The following is a 23,222-nucleotide window of genomic DNA, read 5'->3' on the forward strand; positions in this document are numbered from 1 at the left end:
TGGTTTATATATTCATCAGCTGATAGATATTTAGGTTGTTTCCATTGTTTAGCTATTAGGAATAACGTTACTAGCATTTATGTATAAGTTTTTGTGTGTACGTATGTTTTCATTTCTCTTGCACAGATACCTAGGAGTGAAACTGCTAGGTAATATAGGGTAACTCTATGTTTTAACCTTTTGAAGAACTGCTAAGCTATTTCTAAAGTGGCTGCCCATTTTAAATTCCTACCAGCAATGTATGGAGCTTCCAATTACTCCACATACTCACCAACACTTGTTATCTGCTTTTGATTACAGCTAACTAGTGGGCATGAAGTAGTATCTTATGTGGTTTTGATTTGCTTCTCTCTATGAGTGACAACGTTGGGCATCCTTTCATGTGCTTATCAGCCATTCATAAATCTTCCTTAGAGAAATGTCTGTTTAGATCCGTTGCCCATTTTAATGGGGTATTTTTGTCTTTTTAATATTGAGCTGCAAGAGTTCTTTATAAATGTGGATATAAGTCCATTATCAGATATATAATTTGCAAGTATTTTCTCTTACCCTGTATACCTCATCTAACCTTAGTGCAGCTACTTGCACTAGATAGATTGTGTGTTGCTATCGCCATTTTGCAGACAGAATTGGCATATGATTAAACAGACCTGATAACTGGCACTCAAAAGAAAATGTACAGCTGTGCCTCTGCTTCTATTAATTTACAAGAGCCACATACTGATAGCAAACACTGTGACAACACATCCAGGAAGGCTGCCTTGTTCAACTCAATAGATACAGGGAAGCTATCCTCTATCTATTATACAACCTAACAATATTTTCCACAGTTATACCAAAGATAGTTCATTCCTTCACTCAAAAAATACTAAGTAATATATGTGAGGTGCCGCACTACTCCTAGTTCACGTGCATCCATGAACATGATCCAATCCTTGCCCTCATTAGTCTTATAATTTGGCAGTATCCTGCAAAACCCTTAACCTTAAATTCCTTAGTTGCAAACAGTCCTGACAAAGAAATGTTTCATCTTAAAGATCCACTCTCAACTCAATATTAAAAAAAAATACCCTATTTTTTTTTTAAATGCAAAGCATCAAACTTACTTTGTGGCCTAGGACAACCTTGGTTTTGAGTACTGCTCTAATACCTAGGCCATCACCTACCTGGTTCTTATCAATTCTTTTTTTTTTTTTGAGATGTAGTCTCACTCTGTCACCCAGCAGGCTGGAGTACAATGGCTCAATCTCGGCTCACTGCAACCTCTACCTCCCGAATTCAAGCGATTCTCCTGTCTCAGCCTCCTGAGTAGCTGGGATTACAGGCGCCTGCCATGACAACCGACTAATTTTTGTATTTTTAGTAGAGATGGGGTTTCACCATATTGGCCAGGCTGGTCTCGAACTCCTGACCTCGTGATCCACCCGCCTTGGCCTCCCAAAGTGCTGGTATTACAGAAATGAGCCACCATGCCCGGCCTTGTCAATCCTTTTTATAATGCAGCAACGCTTACTTTAATGACATCTGTCAAAATTAAACATGGCTAAAAGAAGAAAATACTTATATGTTTACCTTTAACCAGAAAAGCCTGATGATTCAGAGACTAACTCATGGCCAGTTCCTATTCCATGCTGAATAAAAATGTTAAAATAGCTCCATTAAACAAAACTAAAATACAGAATTACAAATCTGACAACTTAAATAGGTAGTTCTAACCTTTTCCATCAAAGTAGTCCTAATTCAGAGCTGAGGGACCTAATAATCCCTGGAAGACTAAAGGCATAACCCTTAGTGGCCCATGCAGACTTTAGATTTCTTGATTTTATTTTTTTTCCTTAAAAATTGTACACAAATGTTACATTCTGAACTACAATACATCTATTTTCTTTCGGCATAAAAAATTTAACATGTTTAATTAGGGTCAATAAAAAAATTTGTTGGCTAGACACAATGGCTTGTGCCTGTGTTTCTAACACTTTGGGAGACTGAGAAGGGAGGACAGCTTCAGGCCAGGAGTTTTAGATCAGCCTGGGCAACAAAGCAAGACCCTGTCTCCAGAAAAAAAAATTAAAAATTAGCCGGGCACGGTAGTGCACATCTATAGTTCTAGGTACTTACTTGCATGGCTGAGGCAGGAGGATCACTTGTGCCCAGGAGTTCAAGGCTGCAGTGAGCTATTATTACACCACTGCACTCCAGTCTGGATAACAAAGTGAGACCCTGTTTCAAAAAAAAAACAAAGATTTTCTTGAGAAGGACAGACAGAACCTATGGTGTGTAATTAGAACTATGTTAATTTTTACTGTAAAAATGTAGTGGATTAAATAATAGCCAGTGAGGAAAATTAACACTCAGGAAGATGCACCATGCATGCTTCATGGTTCTGAGTGCCCTCAGCACACCACTTTGTAACGGGAGGGTGCACGTACCACTGTCAGGCAAGACGGGTGCCTGAGGATTAAGAAGGCACAGGCTGAGCAGAGGGAACATGGCCTGGGGTGATCCCAGGGATGAGCTGCTACAAAAGAGCAACAGTTCAACGTGGAGCTTTCCCACACTGTGAGCTGGCAGGCTAACGGTTCTCAGAAGGTGTCTCAAAGTTGCTTTGGAGGTCAGAGGACAACTGCAAGTGGGCAGAGCACTGCACTCCTGACCCCCATTTCCCTCAGTTTCCCCTGGATGACACACTGGGCTTCCATCAAAGTTTTCTGCAGACTGAAGTCTGAAGTCAGACTGTGAATAAAAGGTCTGAAAACCTAGATCTAGAGGAAGTCTTGGCCAGGAAGACAACAATGTGTATCAGATATGAAAGACAAGGTGAGGACAAAATGGGAGAATGAATAATGGAGCTGGTGAGGAAGAGAGTCAAAAACAGGAAAGGGTGCGGTATAACCCAAGGGTCAGGGTCAGGCCTTCATCCACAGAAAAGAATGTCTATTGTGGAGTGGGTGTGTCTGCTTAAAGGAATAGCAACGAGATTCTCGCTCAGAAGCACTCAACTGCCGAAATCTCAAATTCCCATGTTATTTGTGAACCACCCTCTGGTCCTTCTACCTCTCTGCATTACTTAACTGCCCATGGCCAATCAACTCTCGAAAAAGCAGCCAGTATGAGCCTTCAGAAAAGTAAAACAGATAATGTTACTTCTCTGACTCAAACTTTCAATGGCTTTTCATGACCCTTGAATAGAATCCTAGGTCCTTACAGTGGCCCTAATGTATCATGGCCCTAATTTATTACCACTGTCCTCCTCCTCACTCATGCTCCCCAGTGCCATGGCTGTTCCTCATGCAAGCCCCTGCCAGGGCTTTGCAAATATATGTGCTGTTTCCTTACCCTGGAATGCTCTCAGACATCTGCATTGCTGTGTCCCTGATAACATTCATGTCTCTGCTCAGAGGTCACTTCTCAGAGTCTCTTCCCTGATCTTATTTTCCTTTCTTTCTTTTTTTTTTTTTTTTAGACAGAGTCTCGCTCTGTCACCCAGGCTGGAGTGTGGCGTGATCTCAGCTCACTGCAAGCTCCGCCTCCTGGGTTCACGCCATTCTCCTTCCTCAGCCTCCCAAGTAGCTGGGACTACAGGCGCCTGCCACCACGCCCGGCTAATTTTTTGTATTTTTAGTAGAGATGGGGTTTCACAGTGTTAGCCAGATGGTCTCGATCTCCTGACCTCGTGATCCGCCCACCTCAGCCTCCCACAGTGCTGGGATTACAGGCATGAGCCACAGCGCCCGGTCTTACACATACAAGTACGTATATGTTTATACACATAATATGTTAATCGTCTACCTCCCCATTGGAATTAAGCTCTACAAGGGCAAATTTTGTTTTGATCACTGTTTTGATCTACGGGGCCATAGCACCTAGAACGGTGTCTAGAAGATAAATGCTCAATACACATTTATTGAAGGAATGACTGCATACACCAACTCTGTTCTTAAACCTGTTAAGCTCTGGTCTTTCCCCACTTGACTCTTTCCCACTTCACACTCTATCTTTCCTAATCCATTAACCATCCTCCAAGCTTCATTTCTTATCCATTGTAACCCAGAATCTGATCTCCCAGAAAGAGAGACACTCTTCCCCCACAATGCCAGAAAGGAGGTAAGAATGTGTGTGTGGTTATTGGCCAGTGAGGGTGAAGGAAACTGAGGCAGTCTGACCTAATAACCGCTCACTCCCTGGCCTAAATTCTCAACTGTCTTACTGGCTTGTCCTTCCACGTACACTCCCTAAACCAATCTAAGAGTCTACTTCTTTAGTCCCATACCCGGACTAGAGATCACTGTTATAAAAATCCCCAACCGCACAAGCTGGGAATTCCACAAATACATGGCCTCCCACCTCAGCAGACCCTTCTCACTGCTGCCATCAATCCTCTCTCAGGCTCTCTCATGTCCCACAGATTCAATTCCAAACGTCCACCACTTTCAAGCTTCCTACTCCCCCTTCATTCAGAAAATGACATCACCTCCACAGAAACAAAAGAGGGGTTATTAGGTCAGACTCCCTCAGTTTCCTCCACCCTCACTGACCAACAACCACACACACATTCTTCCCTCCTTCCTGGCACTGTGGAGGAAGGTGCCAGGAAGATGCAGGAAGGAAACTTCCTGCTCAAAGCTAATCAGCAACTTAAGGTATCCACCTCCTTAGGGATCTGATGCCATCATTTACCCACTTCCCCCTCCATATTTTCTATCTCTCCTTCTCTTCTTTTACCCCGCTGCACATAAATGCTTACATTTCTCCCATCATTTGGTTCATTTAAAAAAATGAACCAAACTAATATACATCCCCAGACTTTATGTCTCTCTTGCCACTTCCTATTTGCCTCTTTTCCCTAACAGCCAAGTCTGAAAAAGAGTTTAAACTGTTTTTACTGTCTCCCCTACCCCATATCATTTCCTACTTAACCCTCTCCAGTCTGGACTGCAAACACAAAACTGCTCTTCCCAAAGCACAGATGACTTCTTAAATGAAAATTCGCTCAAAGTATATCAATTTAATAATGACATCCTTGATCTTAAAATGCTTGTCTCTTGGCTTCAGTAACATTATTCTTTCTTGGTGTCCCTTCCACTTTTTTGGCCCCTTCTTTGCAGTCCAATTTCCTATACTGACTGTGTGATCTGAAAAAAACAAAACAAAACAAAACAAAAAACCTCTAATCATGTCATGTCACAGTTAGGAGCATGGGCTTTGTCTTTGTCTGAGCTACCACAACAAGAGAAATTTAACTGGGTGGCTTAAACAACAGAAATTTATTCTCTCACAGCTCTGTAGGCTGAGAAGTCCAAGATCAGGGTGCCAGCATGGTCACTTTCTGATAAGGGCCACTTCTGGGCTTGCAGACAGCCACCTTACCACTGTGTCCTCATACGGCAGCAGAAGAGCAAGAGTAAGCTCTCTGGTGTCTCTTCTTATAAGAGCACTATTCACATCATGAGGGCCCCACCTTCAGGCCCTATCTAAACCTAATTATCTACCAAAGGCCCCATCTCTAATTACTATCAACATGGAGGATTAGGGCTTCCACATGAGTTTGGTGGTGATACAATTGAGTCCATAGCATGATCTGTGGCAAGTAAAGCTTAGCGAGAATCTACACTTTACCATTAATCAGCTGCGTGATGACAGCGAAGGTACCCAACCTCCCAGTGCCTCACCTGCCTTATCTACAAAACATGAGCAACCGTACTTACCTCATAAATCTGTTGTAAGGATCAAATAAGATAAACCCTTAAAACAGTGCCTGCATACAGTAAACATGCAATAAATATGTCATTCTTACTGTTATAATTATATATAAATGTGTGTGTGTGTGTGTATATACATATATTTTTTTTTAGAGACAGAGTCTCACTCTGTCACCCAGGCTAGAGTACAGTGGTGTGATCATAACTCCAACTCCTGAGCTGAAGCCATCCCCCCACTTCAGCTTCTTGAGTAGCAGAGACTACAGGCATATGCCACCATGCCCAGTTAATCAAAAGAAAAATTTTTTTTGGAGATACAAGGTCTTGCTACATTACCCAGATTAGTCTTGAACACCTGGGTTCAAGCGATCCTCCCACCTCGGCTTCCCCAAATGCTGAGATTACAGGCGTGAGCTACCATACCCAGTCTGTTAACTGTTATTGATCTTGTCATTCTCATAGCTGTCTTTATTATAATCATCATTGCTGATTGCCATTGTTATTACTATTATTATCAATATTGTTTCTGTCATTATTACCAGTGATAAAATAAAATTATTCCAGATCGAGTCCTATGTAAAATAATTTAACAAATAAACAATTTTTACAAGAATACAGCATTATGGCTGGACACGGAGGCTCACGTCTGTCATCCCAGCACTTTGGGAGGCCGAGGCAGGCGGAACACCTGAGGTCAGGAGTTCAAGACCAGCCTGGCCAACATGGTGAAATCCCGTCTCTACAAAAAATACAAAAATTAGCTGGGCGTAGTGGTGTATGCCTGTAAACCCAGCTACTCGGGAGGCTGAGACAGGAGAATCGCTTGAACCTGGGAGGCTGAGGTTGCAGTGAGCTGAGATCACGCCACTGCACTCCAGCCTGGACGGCAGAGTGAGACTCTGTCTCAAAAAAAAAAAAAAAAAAAAAAAAAACAAAGAAACAAAAACAAAAACAAAAAAACAGCATTATGTATAGAAGGAAAACTTGAAAGCAATCTAAATGCCAATATACTATCAACTTCAGCTGTAATAATGACATACCATGACTGGGACTTCCTCATAGTTCTGAAGGCTGCAGTCTAAGATCATGGCGCTGGCATTGTCAGGTTCTGGTGAGGACCCTCTTCCTTGCTAGCAGATGGCCATACTCTTACTGTGTCTTCACACAGGTGAAAAGAGAGCTCTGGTATCTCTTCCTCTCCTTATAGGGGCACCAGTTCTATCTGATCAGGGGTCTATTCTTATGACCTTACTTAACCCTAATCACCTCCTTAAAGGCCACATCTCCAATACTGTCATGTGGAAGGTTAGGGCCTCAACATATGAATTTTGGGAGGACATAACTAGTCCACAGTGACCAATACTAATAAAATTTTAAGTACAGTAAAACTAAGTGTTATACAATAATAACCATGCAAATACAAGAACTCTAAAGCAAGAAAGAAAATAGAATATCACATGAAAATATCAGGATATAAAGTTTTAACACAAATATGTAAAGCATATGCTTATGAAAATAAAAAGAAATATAGCATAATTATAACAGGGGTGATGTTAAAGTAAGAGCTTTATTTCTAAAGTGTTAGTATAATTAGACAATCTGAAAAATAAATTTTCATAGAAAGAATACATAAATGAAAAGCTTCAACTGAAAAAAATCAAGAATAATTTCCAATCTAACATTCTATATTTGTTTCCTGCTTATATTATTGCCATCTCTATTAACTAGGATATAAGCTAAACTCCTGTAACGAGACCAATATAGTGGCTCAAATAAAAAAAGAATTTATTTCTCTCTCATGTTACAGTCAAGAGGCAGACAAGTGGTCAAGGGAAGGTAAGTAGCTTTGCTCTATAAGGTCATCCAGAGACTAAGATTCCTCCTGTCTTCACTTACCACTCCTTGGGGCACTGCCCTCAGGTGCATGATTGAAGCTAACTCATCAATGCTTCATTTATGGGGATGGGAGGGAAAAGAATATGACTAACAAGCCGCTTTTTTAATACAAATATGCTTTTAAAAGTAGCATATGTCACTTCCACTCTCATCCCACTGGCCACAACTTAGAAATGTGGCTTCATCTGGCCACAAGGAGCGTAAGAAATACAATTTCTATGTAGGGGTTATGTGCCTAGCTAAAATACGTATCAAAGGTGGGAGTGCATCCTTCTTGCCACTCTGAAATAGTCAACTCCTTTCTAAAGGGATAACTTGAAGTCTCATCCAGTTACTGGATTTAGCTTAAAGTCTAGGTCTCTGGGCAATACACAACCCTCTTGAACCCATGCAAATCCATGCAGCTCCTTCCTAGTGCAGCGGCCCACAAACCAACAAAACAGTATAACCTCTGCTCTCCACCATCACCATCGCACACAAAATACAACTGTGGAATACAAATGAGATTAATGCAATTAAGTCTTCCATTCTGAAAATAAAAGAATAGCAAACACACATTTTTATCAATGATGAAATACTTCTAGAAAGGAATTGCAAAGTATCTCTGCTCTAGCAAGAAGGCAAGTCCCTTGGTTCATTTCAGATTCTGTTCTCTGAGGGGAAGACCCTTATCCAGGTGTCTTCGTAGTCTTGGCTTTGCCTTTGGAAGATTTTTTCTTTTCCATTATCCTTTCTGGTCACACATGAAGCAAACTTGGAAGAGTATGTGCTCCAATAGGGCAGCAAAGATCTAATAGCCTACTTCCTGCTGGCGCAAATTTGGGACCAAGGGTTGCTTTAGGTGTCAAACAATATCAAACCATCAGAGGCTTTTGCAAGCCAAACTTATGGGATCTTTGGCAACATAATCTCCTAAATATTTCAAAAGGTCTGTTTGCCTCAGTCAGTTCCACAAGAAAGTAGTAACCACAACTAAGGATTTAATCTGGTCATAGATATTAAGCTTGTCAACTCTCCTGTTTTATCTGCTGGCCTCTGTGACACAGCCACCCCTCCCTCTCTTCAACCCTCTCTTGATTGAAAGTTAGCTACCTTGAGATTATCTGATTCACATCAGCAGGATTATACCACTCCAACCCACTGACATCAGGACAGGCCATGTGACTTGAGATAATCCTTCTGACCTGACTGATTTCAGGCTTAGCCATTTGACTTGCTTTGGCCAATAAAATATGAACAAAAGTAACACGTACCACTTCCAAGACACTGGTTCTGCCGTATCTCTTTTGCCTGTCACAAGAATGGCAATGTCCCAAACAGGCTTATTCCTTTGGCTTAAATACTGAAGTGACAAAGTATGTGGAACACAGCCACAGCTAACATGTCATGAGTAAGAAATAAACCTTTGTTGTTGTAAGGAACTCAGATTTTGTATTTATAACTGAAGCTTTTACATAGTTCAAATGACTGGTTGAGGTGGAAAAGCAAATCCTTAATTTGAACCTTGCCTGGACTGTCTGCCACTGTCAGGCCAAGAAAATCTAATGGGAGATTCCTGAGAATGACTATCTTACCTCTTGCTGTTTGGCATAGAGAAGCAATTTTTTCCAACGCTGCAATGCCCCATATTACTGGCCTCTCAGTAAATTCAGACCACAGGCCATTGGCAGAGAGAACATCCTTTAGCTGTATATTATAACTAAAAACTATACTCCCTTTCAATTCTAATTGCAAACTGGCTAATTGTTCTCTTATTTGATGCCCTCTTGTAGTTACTGGCAAGGACTAATCAACTCATATTAGCAGTCTGATTCTTTCTAACTACTTCCCGGGAGGTACAAACTGGGTAGACAAATTGACTCTCTTCCAAGTTATTAGAGGTGACAGTCTCACTGAACATTTTGCCACCACATAATAAGGGTCACCAGTTTTCCAGTCTATAACATGTTTTCTACTGTCTGTCGACCAATCACTTAACCAGTGCTATACATTTCAGCTTTTTAATTCTAGAACACCACTTTGGGTGCCAATTTTTGTACTATACAGGCTATGGGCTAAGCTGCTGTAATAAAGTGATGCCAAAAACCAGTGGCTAAAACAAGAAAGAAGTTTATTCTCTTCCTTGAAACAAGAGAGAGATAGGCAGATGGCCAGGAAGAAGATGGAGAGTAGTAATTGGTTCTGTTTCACAAGGTCATCCAGGAACCTAGGTAGAGGGATCTTTAGGTTCAAGGTAATTGTTGCCATTCTAGTTGCTGCTGCTTTCAGTTAGGGGGAAAGGGAATGGGGTGGGCAGATGAAGTTCAGGACAAGCACCTTATATTTACAAAGATAACTCAGAATTTGCACATATCAGTTATGTTCTTATCTAACTGGCCCAAACCTAATCACAAAGCCATACTTACTGGCAGGAGGAGTTTAAAAACAGTCTCTATGTGCATAGCCATGTATCTGGCTAAACCAACAGGGTTCTGGTAGTAGAAGAAAGGAGGAATTAGATATCGGAGCAGAATTAGCAGTCTTTGCCACACTCTCATACAATCTATTCTCCATAGTCATCAGAGTTTCTTTAAAGGCACGGTTCAGACAATGGCACCCTCTGTTCCAAACCCTCCAGGGCTTCCTATTTCACTTAGCATAAAAACCAAAGTCCTCACAATGACCGACAAGTCTTCACACAATGTGCCCCTTCATTGCCTCTTTAACCTCATCTCTTAATATTCTTCCCATAAAATAAATACCAAATGTATTAAAAACCAATGTATAAAAGGTAAAACTATAATGCTAATGAAAGAAAAAGTTAAATAACATATTTGCAACCTTGGGATGACGAAAGATTTCTTCAAGAGCTCAAAAGCATAAACATGGAAAAATTTTGATGGCGTCAACTTTGATGAATTGGACACCACAGACAAAATTAGAAGATAGGCAAAAGACTGGAAGAATATGTTTGCAACATCTAAAAAGGCAAGGGATTAAAATCCAGTATATGCCAAGAACTGCTGCAAAAACAACAACCAAAAGATAGAAAGTGCAATTGAAAGTCTGACAAAAAGGCAGAGGCAGACAATTCACAGAAAGTGAAGTTAAGTTTGCCAGATAATATACAGGATGCCCCACTGAATCTGAATTTCAGATAAATAATTATTGTTTTTTGTAGAAGCATGTCCTGCATATTGCATGGCCCATACTTACACTAAAAATTTATTTGTTGCTTACCTGAAACTCAATCTTAACAAGGTATCTGTATTTTTATTTGCTAAATTTGGAACTGTAAGTGAAATCCATACAAGTAAATGAAGAGAATCTCACTCTCACTCACTAGTAATTAAAAAAATGCAAATTAAAATTTGACTTACCATTTTACCCATTATACTAGCAAAGACTAGGAAATAAGGCTTTTATTGAAGAAAATGTAACTCTTTTTTTCCATTTTACCACAAAAGATAACCTAACCTAAGATTCTTTATCATATCACTAGGCAAATAAGAGCCCAGCTATTCACTGCATGTACACAGAGAAAAACACATTTCAAATCCATTTATTTCATACTGCAGGTAACAAAAATAATGCTAGTAACCATACTCAGGAATCAATTTTTTCCTAGGAATTTTAAGTACATATTTAGCGTGAAGCTAAAATAATCAAAAGGGTGAGACTGTAGTTTAGAGTTTATTCAAGCACAAAGGTTGAGGACTGCAGCCAGGGACACACTTCCAAGTTGCCTAGCTGAGTGCTCCAGAAAACAAAGGAGAGTCTCAAGTTTTTAAAGAAAAAAAGGACGAATCAGGAGAGGCAGCAATTACAAAAGCTGTTCATCAGAAATTCTCATTGGTTTACAAAAATAACATTGCTTGGTGATTGGATATACGTTGTTGAACTACAGGGTATATGGCATTTTATGGGTACTTGGCGTCAGTTAGTCTGGAGCCCCAATAGCAAGCAGCTTGAAGAGGTCATTATTTAGCTCTAGGGGGAATGAGATGTGACTGCTGTTACATTTTAAATGCCTTTCTGGACCTGATAATTTAAAGGAGTTTGCATTCCCAAATAAAAAGGTTTTTTTTTATTTCTCCTTAGTATAAATTTATGAAGTTTAACTGTTAAAGATAACAGTGTTTGAATATCTTTTAGTAGTTAAACAACAGCTCTGTCAAAAACAGTATTACTTATTGTTCATAATGTTAATGCTATAAATAATTTTATAATATATTAACTGTAGTATTAATTTTCACACTAGGCTAAGATTAACCTCTTAAGGTTAACTATCATACAGGTCAGAAATTTGGTCTGTCAACAGGGACAAGAATCAGACTTTACATTTTTAAAGAGTTTTCCCATAAAAATACCTAAATCACACATAGTTTTACCACTGGATTATTCCTACCTGGAAGGCAGGAATGAAGGTATGACACAAAAGCTGTAGATTAAGGAAGGAAATACGGGCTGCATATAAAAACAACAGCAACCTTTTTTTTTTTTGAGACAGGCTCTCACTCTGTCACCCAGGCTGGAGTGCTGTGGTGCAATCTCAGCTTACAACAGTACCCATTTTTTAACATGTTATGAGCTTATTACATATGCAAATACAGACAGCACTCGGGGCATTTAAAAATAAAACTTCAATACAAAAAAAGAAATTACACCAAAAACTCATTCTGACTTCTATAACTTCTAAGATAATGAATGCCCTAAATTTATTTTAACATTTCCAGAGGAAAATAATAATTTAAAATATTACTGTGAAAGATCAATTTAAAAAAATGTTTTGTCACAGAGTAAATAGTTATAGATAGTACAGTAGTTCTTTATTACATACTGAAAAAGAAAAATATTCTAAATAAATGTTAAAACAACTGAAATATTGGGTTGGTGCAAACATTAATTGCAGGTTTTGCATTGTTGGAATTTGCTGTTTGATACTGGAATACATTCTTAAAATAAATGTGGTCATGCTATATATCATTTTAATGGACATTTCTCACTTTTTTTTCTAATGATTTATTATTTGCTGTTTATTTTATATTTATTTTAGACTATGGAAATGATGTTAGACAAATAGCAAATTCCAGCGATTTTCTTATTCAGGGTCAAAATGGTTCATAAAGCAGCAGAGACAACTCACAACATCAACAACACATTTGGCCTAGGAACTACTAACAAATACTACTAAAAACTACACCACAATACAGTGGTGGTTCAAGAAGTTTTGCAAAGGAGACTCAAAAATGAGGAACATCATTGCCCGGCCATCAGAAGTTGACAAATGACCAACTGAGGGCAATCATTGAAGTTGATCGTCTTACAGCTATGTGAAAAGTTGCCAAAGAACTCAACATTGACCATTCTATGGTTGTTTGGCATTTGAAGCAAATTGGAAAGTTGAAAAAGCTTGGTAAGTGGGTGCCTCAGGACCTGAGGGAAAATGTTTTAAAATCATCATTTTGAAGTGCTGTCTTACACTACACAACAATAATGACCCATTTCTCAATCGGATTGTGACGTGTGACAAAAAATGGATTTTATACGACAACTGGCAACAACCAGCTCAATGGCTTGACCCAGAAGCTCCAAAGCACTTCCCAAAACCAAACTTGCACCAAAAAAAGGTCATAGTCACTGTTTAGAGGCCTGCTGCTGGTCTGATCCACTACAGCTTTCTTCTTCTTCTTTTTTTTTTTTTTTTTTGAGACAGAGTCTCACTCTGTCACCCAGTCTGGAATACAGTGGTGCAATCTCAACTCACTGCAACCTCTGCCTCCCAGGTTCAACCAATTCTCCTGCCTCAGCCTCTCAAGTAGCTGGAACTACAGGTGCACGCCACCATGCCCGGCCAATTTTGTATTTTTAGCAGAGATGGGGTTTCGCAATGTTGGCCAGGCTGATCTCGAACTCCTGACCTCAGGTGATCCACCCACCTCGGCCTCCCAAAGTGCTGGGATTACAGGCCTGAGCCACCACACCCGGCCCACTACAGCTTTCTGAATCCTGGTGACACCATTACATCTGAGAAGTACACTCAGCAAATCAATGAGATGCACTGAAAACTGCAACACCTGCAGCCAGCGTTCGTCAACAGAAGGGCCCAATTCTTCTTCATGACAATGCCCAACCGCACAACACACAACTAACGCTTCGAAAGCTGAATGCATTGAGCTATGAAGTGTGCCTCATCCGCCATATTCACCTGGCCTCTTGTCAACTACCACTTCTTCAAGCATCTTGACAACTATTTGAAAGGAAAATGCTTCCAACACCAGCACGTTTTTGGAAAGCAGAAAATGCTTTCCAAATCCAAAAGCATGAATTTTTAAGCTACAGGAATGAACAGACTTATTTCTCTTTGGCAAAAATGTGTTGATTATAATGCTTCCTACTCTGATTAATAAAGATGTGTCTGAGCCTACTTATAACGATTTAAAATTCATGGTCCAAAACTGCAATTACTTTTGCACCAACCTAATACTTTATATAAATGGTACTATGATATAATAATTATAGTGACAGAATTTGCAAATACTAAAATATTTTGCTTGCCTTGTTCTATAAAATATAAGCAATATAATCACTAATCCTTCATAATGTTGATAAGAATACTTTCCAAGTTACATTCAAAAAGTAATCACTTCTAGATGTATCTCTAATAACAGCAAAAACAACACACTTCTAGATCTATAATTCAGCATCTATCAAGACTAATTTTGGCAGGCACATAATATAACACACTCCCAAAAAAGAAAAAAAATAGACATAACCTTCACCATACACAGCACAGCCTTCACCATAATTTGTAAAGCATTAATATACTTCCACAAATAATATATTACCTTTTGAACTACATATAAAAATAATCCTTGAGGCAGCCTGGGTTCCAAATATATTGTCCTGAAATTGACAGACAGAAAACAAGTGATATTTGTACATCTATTTTTCTTTTAAGTTTCAGAAGAAAAGCAAAATCAAAAGTATGTTATATTAGCACCATAGCTAACATTAACATGTTTGACATAAAAAGTACGTATTCTTCAACTTCAAGAAAGGAGAAGATTATTCTTTGGCTCTAGTCCTAAGGTGGAAACAAGTAACCACAAAACCAGTTTTAAATCTACCCCAGTCAATCAATCCTTAAAGTCTACTCAACCTTTCCACTTACGCACTTTGCCAACAAAGTAAGCCAATCAGAAACGGCCCCGCTTCAGTACCTTTGCTCCTCAAAGCCGGTCAGTCTCTAAACTCTAAGTTTAAAGCTGGCTAATCCTTAAATTTTTGCACTTTTCAAAATCAGCCAATCTCAAACTCTGTGCTTCCTCAAAACCCTGCATAAAAACGTCTCTGCTTGTTTAAAGGACTGTCTTCTGCAAGCACGGTTCTCCCCTACCCAGCAAGTATGGTTTACCAAAACTCAGATAAGTTTCTACTTAAGTCAAATTAGAATAGGCTTACAAACACTGAATTACCAATGATTCAAGTGGCAACATGAGTGTCAAGTTAGGCAAAGATTTTGTGAATTTATCCAGAAATTGTCAGATTTATTTATTGGAGAATATCTGAAGATGCAGAATAGCTCAGTGGAAATAGCCAAACTACATTATGAGTTGGGTGACACTGAATAGGTTATTTAATATCTCTAAACCAGCTTCCTTTTCTATAAAATGAGAGTAATAACTCTATTTCACAGTACTGTCAAGAAGTTTAAACGGGATAACAATAACTGGTAACTTTAAAAGATTCCTAGGTATGGCTGAGCGCGGTGGCTCACGCCTGTAATCCCAGCACTTTGGGAGGCCAAGGTGGGTGGATCACGAGGTCAGGAGATCAAGACCATCCTGGCCAACAGGATGAAACGCTGCCTCTACTTAAAAAATGCAAAAAATTAGCCAGGCGTGGTGGCGGGCGCCTGTAGTCCTAGCTACTATGGAGGCTGAGGCAAGAGAATGGCATGAACCCCGGAGGCAGAGCTTGCAGTGAGCCGAGATCACACCACTGCACTCCAGCCTGGGCAACAGAGCAAGACTCCGTCTCAAAAAAAAAAAAAAAAAAAAAAAAAAAAAAAAGATTCCTAGGTATAAAGTTCTAGATTTGCTATCATCACTAAATTGCTAACACATATGGAAAGTTATTTAACCTAAGTCTATTTCTTCATTGGTCTAATAGTGAGGATAATGCATGCCCTACACATTTTATGGGCTGTTTGTAACAATCAAAAATGAAAATTAATGTGAAAACGATTTTGATAGATATAAACCATGAAACTGTGAGATAGCTAATTTAACATATACAACAATAAAGGGAATTCACACTAGGAAACCTGTTACAAGCCAGGATTATATAAAGTCCAGATTAAATTAATTTTAGTAAGAAAAATATTCATAGCCAAAAACAAATACAAAACCACTAGACACACTAGTAACCAAAAAAATTCAAGGCTACTATTATTAGCTCCAAGAATTATTTCCCATTCAGTAAATGAACCAAATTAGCTCAGCTATCCAAAAAACTAAAAGCAGTACAACACAATCCTTTGTCCAAGTCAGGCATTTGCCACTTAAAACTACCACCTCCATTTCTAAAGCAAAAAAAAAGAAAAAAGGAGGAACGGAAGGAAGGAGGGAGGCAAGGAGGGAGGGAAGGAAGAAAAGATATTACAGGATTTCTCAACATTGGGAGTATTGACATTTTGAACTGGATAATTTTCTGTTGTTGAGAAGCTGTCTTGTACATTGTAGAACATTCAGTGACATGCTATAATGGCCTCAATCCACTAGATGCTAGGAGTAATGCCCCCACACACAAATGTGACAACCAAAAATGTTTTCTAGACATTGCCAAATGTCCCCAGAGTGTGTTGGAAAGTAAAAAATCATTCTGAGTTCAGATTCTTCATAGTATCATCTTCCAGTATTTATTTCACACTGATTGGTGGCTTGCAATGTAGACTGAAATTAACAGCTTTGCAATTTAAGAACCAAATAAGAAAATACTCCCTGTAGAATGGTAACAACTTGAAGAATAATAGCTACGTAGTTATGGTTAAATTATTCCTTTCATCGACATACTGGTTTTGCTTACTATTCCCTAAGAATTTTCTTCTGGGTGTTCTTTTGGGGTTAAAACTTGGTTAACCTGTCACTAAAGCTTAGTCTCCACCTAGACTTACTAATTATTGGCCATTAGTGTAATGTGTTAAAATCAAACCTAAAGATTTTAATTTCTAAGCAACCAAATGTGAAATGAAGCAAAAATAAGTGCTACTTATATAAACTATTTAAATATATTCAAACATTTACAGTGTAAAGTACACAAACAAGCATCCAGCTACTACTACAAATATATATGAGTTGGAGACAATAATGCAAAAATAAAAGTGACTGCAAGAAGTAGAATTTTGACAAAAACAATAAATTGGGAAAGGATTCCCTATTCAGTAAATGGTGCTGGGAAAACTGGCTAGCCATATGTAGAAGGCTGAAACTGGATTCCTTCCTTACACTTTATACCAAAATTAATTCAAGATGGATTAAAGACTTACATGTTAGACCTAAAACCATGAAAACCCTAGAAGATAACCTAGGCAATACCATTCAGGACATAGGCATGGGCAAGGACTTCATGACTAAAACACCAAAAGCAATGGCAACAAAAGCCAAAACTGACAAATGGGATCTAATTAAACTAAAGAGCTTCTGCACAGCAAAAGAAACTACCATCAGAGTGAACAGGCAACCTACAGAATGGGAGAAAATTTTTGCAATCTACCCATCTGACAAAGGGCTAATATCCACAATCTACAAACAACTTAAACAAATTTACAAGAAAAAATCAAACAACCTATCAAAAAGTGGGCACAAGGATACGAACAGACACTTCTCAAAAGAAGACATTTATGCAGCCAAAAGACACATGAAAAAATGCTCATCATCACTGGCCATGAGAGAAATGCAAATCAAAACCACAATGAGATACCATCTCACACCAGTTAGAATGGCGATCATTAAAAAGTCAGGAAACAACAGGTGCTGGAGAGGATGTGGAGAAATAGGAACACTTTTACACTGTTGGTGGGACTGTAAACTAGTTCCAACATTGTGGAAGACAGTGTGGTAATTCCTCAAGGATCTCGAACTAGAAATACCATTTGGCCCAGCCATCCCATGACTGGGTATATACCCAAAGGATTACAAATCAAGCTGCCATAAAGAGACATGCACATGTATGTTTATTGCGACACTATTCACAATAGCAAAGACTTGGAACCAACCCAAACGTCCATCAATGATAGACTGGATTAAGAAAAGTGGCACATATACACCATGGAATACTATGCAGCCATAGAAAAGGATGAGTTTATGTCCTTTGTAGGGACATGGATGAAGCTGGAAACCATCATTCTGAGCAAACCATCACAAGGAAAGAAAACCAAACACCACACGTTCTCACTCATAGGTGGCAACTGAACAATGAGAACACCTGGACACAGGGTGGGGAACATCACATACCAGCGCCTGTCATGGGGTGGAGGGAGGGGGAAGGGATAGCATTAGGAGATATACCTAATGTAAATGACGAGTTAATGGGTGCAGCACACCAACATGGGACATGTATACATATGTAACAAACCTGCATGTTGTGCCCATGTACCCTAGAACTTAAAGTATAATTTAAAAAATAAATTTAATTCAAAAAAAAGAATTATATTTAAATGCTCAGTATGTACTATCACTGGGCTAGACACATTGTTTTCAACAAACTTCATACATATAAAAGTACTCATAAAATAGTTTGAAATTTGCTTGTGCAAATTTAAATTTTAAAAGGAATCTGAATTTTATTTACTATCTAGGATGTTATATTTCGCATGGTCAGTGTTAGAAACAGAGGCTCCTGTTGTTTTCAAATAGAACTTACCATCACTCCCCCTCTGCTGGGAGCTACCTGACACAATTAAATAACCATCAACCTGCCCTCAGTGTGCCTGAACTTAAAAGTCAATAACACCTGAGCATCAATAGGCTATTGACTATGCAATTTTACTTTATACCATATATGGGTATCTGATGTTCCTGGGAAACTAACTGCAAATGTGGTGTAAATAAAGACTAATCATTTCAACTCCATTAAATGTAGGGAAGCTACAAGAGCAGATTTAAAATGTTGTGAACTGCAAAATGAGATGGCACCCCTCTACATTTATGTTAGTAGAGGGCTCCTGTTTAGAGTAATCATAGATTTGGTTATTTAGATACTTTCCCAATGAAAGCTTAAAACAAAATATAATTTTATATATTTAAAAAAATTCTGAAATTAACCATAAAATCTACAGTAGTGCAATTTTATATAATCCTTACATGGTTTAAATTTGAAATACTCATGTCAGGAAGTAATAAAATTGTGACAACTGTTGAGGTTATGGTATGCTGTGAAAGATCTGCAGGAACAAGACACATCTTTTTTTGTTTGTATTGTTCTAGTCTCCATGTTCTACAATGATCAAGCTATACGAGATGTAATCTGCAATTCCACCTACGACATATATCACCAGATCCCCTTTCTATGACAAAAAAAAAATACATGTCAATGTTAGAGATGGTCAGCAAAGAAACTCAAACTTATTCCAATAGGTGGAACTTCGGCATGATACACTTAAACCGGTGGAAACCTGCCTGAATACTTCACCCAACCCCTCCATCACCCTCTATTATGCAAGCTGCAACATTTCAAGCCAACTCCCTTATTTCTCTGGTGAGCCCTGTCAACACTGAGGTAATAGAACTGGAAAAACTCATCACTTCACAAGGATAGTCAAATATCAGAATTTATTTCATGTGGTAAAAATTCTATCATTGCCAAATAAAACTAATGCAAATATAGTAAAATATGCATGATTTTGAGTAATTCTTTTGTTGAAAAGGACTCTTGGGGAGCCTCAACTTCATCCTGCAACAGCTTAGGCATTCTTTTGCCCCTTTACCCTTTTCATGCCCCATCTCACAAGTCATGGAAGCTGGGGAGGGGAGGGTGCAAAAAACCAGAATGAACTAATCAGCACGTATTTATGCATTTAGTCTACTCTAACCTTATTCCCACAGGTTTTCCCTCATACTCTGCTCCTCTAGGTAAAGAACTGTTTTATTCATCTCTGAACTTCCAAAACCTAACCAAATGCCCAGCATATAAAGTCATCCCTAACATCTACTACACAGCAGGCACTGGATTAGGGACTAGAGATTGAGAAGTTAAAGAGACAGACCTTGCCCCTGTGGAACCTACAGTGGGGGAATGGGCAGGGGAATACCAGATACTGGCTACATGAACCCAATCAGGTACACAATGAAAGGACCAGTTAGCACAGTCCCACTGCCTATAATCTTTCTCCCACAACCAACCAAAACTTAGATGAAAAACAAAAGCAGGCTTTCTCTTCAGAAAAATAAATGGGTATCTCCAACCCTGACCACTCCCCTGAGTTCCTTATTCACAGGCATGCATACTCAACATGTTCACTCGGAGGTGGTTACAGGGATTCAATGCATGGACTCCAAAGCCACACTGCTTAGGTTTGAATCCTAGCCACATCACTCACAAGCTGGGTGACTTCGGACAAGTCTCTTATAACCTCTTTTTGCCTCTATTTTCTCGTGTGTAAAATGGGGACAATAATGGTTCCTTGCACATATAATTCTTATGATGATTAAATGAATTAATATAGGTAAAAGTACTTAAAACCCTGCCTGAGACTCAGTTTACACTTACATAATACTTAATATTTTTACTAGCTCTCTTGTTATGACTATGTCTAACAGGCATTTAGAACTTGTGCAAAACTAAATTTGTAATTTTCCTCAGTAAACAGCACCACTATACTTCTAGTTGTTCCAGCCTAAACCTAAAAAATCATCACTTCTCCCTTTTCCTCAAATTCCACATCAGCTCGTCCCATCAGGTCTACCTTCAAAACCTATCACCCAATTCTATCGCCTACCATCATCTCCACAACTACTTCCCCCAGCCCAAACCACCATCATTTCACCTGCAGGGCACAGCAGCTTTCTCCCCATTTTCACTCCACCCCACCCACTCTAATCTACAGTTAATTCTCCATACAATAAAACTTAAATCAGACACCAGTCCCTTGATGCAAACCTTCCAGTGGTTTTCCATCACAGTTAGAACAACATCTTTACTTCACCACAGCTTACAAGGGACCCCACGGCCTGCCTGGCCCTTGACCATCATTGGCCACCACTTTCCCCCTTCCCTGCTGTGCTCTAAACACTCTGTGTCTGGACCACCTCAGAGCATTGTCCTGTGCTGTTCCTGCCGTGGGTGAGGCCGAAAATACAGTCACCTGGAGCCTGGACTCTGAAGTCAGACTGCCCACGTTCAAATAGTCCCTACCACGCTTTAGCTGTGCAACCTTTGGCAAATTCTTAACCTTTCTGTGTGTCAGTTGCCTCATCTATGAAACGGAGATACTAGGTTATATCAAAAGACTTGTAAAAATTTAGTGTTCAGAATAGTGCCTTACATATGGTAAGCTCTACTTTTTTTAAGTGTTCATTGCTATTAATTATTCCTCTCTGAAATGTTCTTACCTCAGGCTCTTTCCCTCACACTTCAAGTGTCCCTGCCTTTGAATGGCTTTTCCTGACAGATCCCACCAAAAACAACCTTCCCTGTTCCCCTACTGTCCTCCTTTCTTCCTTGCCTTCACTGCACTTATGACTATCTGAAATTACATTATGCACGTATTGTTCGTTGTCTATTTCCCACTGCAACATGAGCCCTGCTAGGTTGAAGGCTGTCTTCTTTGCTGCTCTATTTCTAGAGATTTCTGACTCACATCTCATCCAGGCTAGGGGACCAATGCAAATCTCCTAATAACAATAGCACACTTAGAAAGCCTTTCATTTGCACACTCGTGATCTCATTTGATCCTGGAAAAACCAACAACAGATAAACCATCAGCTCTCATTTTAAATAAGAAAAACAAAGTTCCAAGTTTGCGTGACTTGTCCTTGGACACGAAGCTAGTTAACGAATAGAACAAAAATCAGAAGCCCTGCTTTCTGATTCAAAGGCTCCTCCCACCCGGATGAAAAGATATCACACTCCTGAAATGAATTTACAGAAATGTGAACTCTCGAGCTCCCGTATAAATACACCCTGAAGTGTGCACAGTATTATTCCCTTCAAAGTTCCTGACGAATACTAGTCCCGGAGTTTGAGAGGCATTACAGTCTAGTATAATGTACTACCCCTTGACCAAAATATTCAAGAAGTCAGATACGATGATTGGATATTCCAAATCGATACAGCAACCCTTAAAACTCAGTGAGTCTGTGTTGTCTATAATGTGCTAGTTCCAGCACACTGAAAGTTTCCTCTGCAAAACCCAGACAAGAGGGGCATTGTAATTGCCAAGAGTACCGTGCTAACGATACCTGTTATTTCTTGGGATCCCCATTCTATCAAGTTTAGTGACAATGGTTCAGATCACCCAACAGGCTCCAGTGTGGTATAGGATCAGATGGAGGGAAGGTTGTCGGGGGGAGGCAAAACAGTGAAAAAGTTCCCCTTCTACAAGATTCCTGGTCAAATAGCCAGTGGCTACCACATTCCTCAGAATAACCAAGTGTCTGTGTATAAGCTTTCTCCTAGCAAATTTACACACTTGTGTTATCTCACGTGTTCCTAGTGCTGTGGGAACAACCATTAGGGAGGCCAGAGGCTGCTGTACCTCCCTTTTACACAAAAAGAAAACTGAGGCAGCAACTGGTTATCTTATAAATGTGTCCACGACGACTTGGTCACTTGTGGGATCCCAAAGACCAGGACGTAGGATTCCTATTCTCTGAGAGGAAGCCTCCATCCCCTACTTAATATGTCAAACTCCAGGGCTGAGAGGGGGAAGAAAAGGAATCTAAGTCCCTTTAAAACGGAAGAAAAAAAGGGACTCTCCATTTGGACTTTCCGCCCCTTCTAAGGCCTCACTCCCAGGCTCAGAGACGCTCCCCGCCCCAGGGGAAAAGGTGCTGGCCCGGCCCCACGGGGCGCGGCCTCGCCTCCCGCACCCGAGGTCCCTCCCGCCCAGCAGGGCGCGCTGCCACTCTGAGCAGGCACCTGTCCCTTCGTCACAATCGGCGACTCCCCAAGGAACTGACGCCCCCACAGCCACCACCACCGCTGGGACTGCCAGCTGCCAGCAGGACCCGCAAGCCCTAGGAGCTGCAGGAATTCTCGTAAACTTACAGTTTTCCTACAGCGTGCGCGTCACGGCGGGGTGACGTCACTGGCCCAGCGTTCGGGGAGGTCAGGCCGCCGGGCGCGAGCCGCTGGGCCCCCAGGCTCCGCCCTCGCCCCGCCCCCGGCGCCGCGGCGGGAGACACGCCCCCGAGCTCCACGCCCTCGAGCTCCACGCCCCCGAGCTCCACGCACCGCCCCGTAGCGGACACCGCGCGCAGGCGCAGACGGCCTCATGCCGGTGGGCTTCGCCGGCCCGGGCGCCTGCGGCAGCGGCTGCTCTACCAATGCCTCACTCAAACTGAAGTCGGGGTTAGAGGAGGAGGAGGGGCCGACAAAAGGGGACGGAGACCTTCAGAAATACTGTAAACAAGCTGTCGCCCTGGG

At 40.3% G+C, this 23,222-nt stretch overlaps 1 protein-coding gene across 14 annotated transcripts in view; it reads right to left on the bottom strand.

The window, feature by feature from the left end:
* The window catches only part of ZNF438 (zinc finger protein 438), a 193,300-nt gene extending 170,336 nt beyond the window's left edge, over positions 1-22,964 (bottom strand). For 4 of the 14 annotated variants that reach the window (XM_055275049.2, XM_063637286.1, XM_063637280.1 and 1 more), the window contains exons 1-2: positions 22,845-22,916; positions 2,119-2,220 (exon numbers count right to left, since the gene is read on the bottom strand). The gene's annotated coding sequence lies outside the window, so the exon portion shown is untranslated. Of the gene's footprint in view, positions 1-2,118; positions 2,221-22,844 lie in introns of all 14 variants that reach the window. The other 10 variants (XM_063637288.1, XM_063637283.1, XM_063637282.1 and 7 more) reach the window with 5 other exon arrangements.
* Between the last annotated feature and the right edge of the window lie 258 nt (positions 22,965-23,222).

The sequence above is a fragment of the Symphalangus syndactylus genome, chromosome 4 (assembly GCF_028878055.3).
Source record: "Symphalangus syndactylus isolate Jambi chromosome 4, NHGRI_mSymSyn1-v2.1_pri, whole genome shotgun sequence".
NCBI lineage: Eukaryota > Metazoa > Chordata > Mammalia > Primates > Hylobatidae > Symphalangus > Symphalangus syndactylus.